This window comes from Mus caroli, chromosome 15, assembly GCF_900094665.2.
Source record: "Mus caroli chromosome 15, CAROLI_EIJ_v1.1, whole genome shotgun sequence".
Lineage (NCBI taxonomy): Eukaryota > Metazoa > Chordata > Mammalia > Rodentia > Muridae > Mus > Mus caroli.
The window spans coordinates 89,405,456-89,408,553 of record NC_034584.1 but is presented as its reverse complement, the minus strand read 5'-3'; positions in this window follow the sequence as shown (position 1 = coordinate 89,408,553).

Here is a 3,098-nt window from a genome sequence, read left to right as displayed (position 1 = left end):
TCTCCCCCTCCCCCTCCTCTTCCTCCTCCTCCTCCTCCTCTTCCTTCTTCTAGAAATGCATTGAGTCCAATCAGTACCTATGGCACTGGGAGTATTCAATGGGATATTGACAACCTGCTATTGCCACCCCTTCCAGAAAAGTGACTCTTCCTCTCATAGCAGCCAACAACGGCGTGCAGCTCTTCAACTAGGGGTAGGGCTTTGGGAGCACCTTTCAACCTCATCCTGATCATGGTATGATCTTGTGCAGAGAGCCACAGTGGCTGTGAGCTCCATTTCTCAGACCCAACCCCTACCATTGACACCCTGCTTCCATGATGCTCTCTGAGCCTTGGGGTTGGGTGGAGAGCGTCTATACGGATGTTCCATAATCCTCATAGTTACTGAGTCTCAGCATTTAGATCAGTTATGTGTCTCTGCATTAACCTTTGCCTTATTAACCTAGCATTGAGAAGCTTCTCTGCCAAGGTTGGGGACAGGGCAAGTCTATGGATAAAACTACAAATCTTTAAAGACCATTGTACAACTTGTCCCTGTAACAAAACAACATTAGAAGGTTCCTCTACCTTGGGCTGATGAGTCCCTAGCTACAGGCTTTGATAATCTTACTTCTCCATGATCATAACCATTTATTTAATAGTCATTCTTATGACAGTGTTTCTGATATACAAAGTGTATAGCCCCCTGACACCACTGGTCTCTGCCTCCCTAAGATGCGTTCTGTCTCTCCTATCTCTCCTCCCCAGTCTATACCGTAAGATCCACATCTTCAGTGACAAATGGTGTTATCTAGGTCCCTTTGAAAACACAGCTTGCTAGGAGAATTAACTCACTATGAGTGTGGCTTATCACTCCTTTTTCAACTTGAAGGTCCTTTTGGAACAGATAATAATTGTCTGTTTGATGAAAAAACGAAACACAACTGCAAACTTAATGTTCTCAAGCCTTAGCCTGGCTTCTACCAGTTCTTCTCACTCACACGGACTCTACTCTCTTGCTTTTACCCTCCACAAATAACCACTGCTTGTCCGAGCATAATTGAAGATTGTTCTCCCTAGATGGGCAGTCTGTTCTTGATCCTTTTCTGCTCTCTATAAAATGGTACTGTGTGGGAGGGGAAGCAGTTTTTCAATATATGAACTTTTGTATGGATTTTTTTTGTAATAAGTGATCAAGGTTACAAGGTCTTTTTTTTTTAAATAGAAAAGAGAAGAAAAACTTTGCAAGAAGGCAATATTAATCTAGTCATTATGTAAACACTCTGGATGGAGGTTCCACAGAGCTGTTGGATGGTCATCTACTTCGCTTAGATTTTTGATTCATGAGGGGAATGGGGGCAGGTAGGGTTAGGGTGGGGGAAGGCTTTCTCTTCAAATTTGCTAGTTGAATTTTTAAGCTAGTGTAACATGCTTAAATTTCTTATCTGACATTAACAAATAAAATGCTGTTTTCTTTCTTTCTTTTTTTTTTCGAGGCAGGGTTTCCTGGCACTCACTTTGTAGACCAGGCTGGCCTCGAACTCAGAAATCCGCCTGCCTCTGCCTCCCGAGTGCTGGGATTAAAGGCGTGCGCCACCACGCCCGGCTAAAATGCTGTTTTCTTATAAAAACACACACAAAAAAAACCCCAAACCAAAAACCTCTCATTTTAAACTTCATGTTAACCATGACTGCAATTTGATCCAACTGACAGTGGCGTCATTGAGCAAGATTTTAAAAGCAAAACACAGTGCAGCAGCTTTCTGAGTGAGGGATAGATGCATCATTACCATAAGGAAACAGATTCCAAGGAAGGCAAAATCCACTATCCTGAGTGTTCAGTACAATTTAAATAATAACCCACCCCCAACTCTCCAGTTTTAAACAGTAATTGTGTGGGTCTATTGGTTGGATCCATTGCTCTGGGATGTGCTGCTAACTCATGGAGCTATCGTCAGTTGGGGTCTGGAGATCGTTCAGCTCTTCTCTTGTCTTCTTCTACCAGAAAGTACAGGAATCCAAGAGAGGAAGAAGAGGCTCCCAAGTACTTTTTCAAGACTCCACTTCTCATCCTGGTGAGATGACTGGGTCCAGATGTAGAACAGCAGAGAATACAAGATATAGAGAAAAAGCAAGCTGCATTAATTTGGACTGTAAAGGAAGCCAACCCACTACACAGAGGAAACACCAGAACAGGTGGCTCCCAAGTCCAGCCCCTCAGCAAAGGCCTTCTCTTCTCCACAGCTTGTTCTCTAAGGAGACAGTAGCTGCAGGGCATGAGCAAGCCTCTTGGGGTCCTGTTACACTTCCCCACATTCTCTCATGAAAGTGCAGAATGTGTTCCTTCCCCCTCAATTTAAGTTGTCCCACTTGAACTATGGACGCTGCTTTCTCTCAGCCTTTAAGGACAAGGATCTTGGTCATTCAAACACCCTATCTCTGCTTCACTTCAGTTCCCATCAGAATAACCTCTTTCCCCTCATCATAGATGTTTGTCTCTTCTTTCTGATCCAGAACTCCCTGTGTGGGAGCACTGCCTGGCCACTGCCATCCTGGGATCAGCAGCTGTGATTGTACACACAAAATTTTCACGAAATTGGACCTACTCATATTTTCTCATGGAAAGGATGAAGAGCTCATGGACTCAGAAGGCAAGACACAGGGGGTTCATGAGGTGGTCCTACTAAGTGTCTCACATGTAGCATCAAGCCCCACTCTTCCCTGAGACTATATAAGCAGTTAATGGTTGTTGGTAGGAGACAAGATGTCCCCTCAGCAGCTCATGCTCCTATAAGTAAGTCCTCATCCATGCTTCTGAAAGGAACCCAAGGAAACTCACTGGTTCACCTAGCTCCATGTTTTTGGGCTGTTGGTGGTTCCCTGTCTGGGGTGAGTAGACACTTGTGTCTCCATGGAAGAAGAGAATGTACCATTGCCTTTAACGTTTCTCCTATTTGCTCTTCACTTGCTTACCTCTTTATTCCCTTCTGTTAACTCTTAACAAACTTTGTTCTTTTGTTTGTTTGTTTGTTTGTTTGTTTTGTTTTTCAAGACAGGGTTTCTCTGTATAGCCCTGGCTGTCCTGGAACTCACTTTGTAGACCAGGCTGGCCTCGAACTC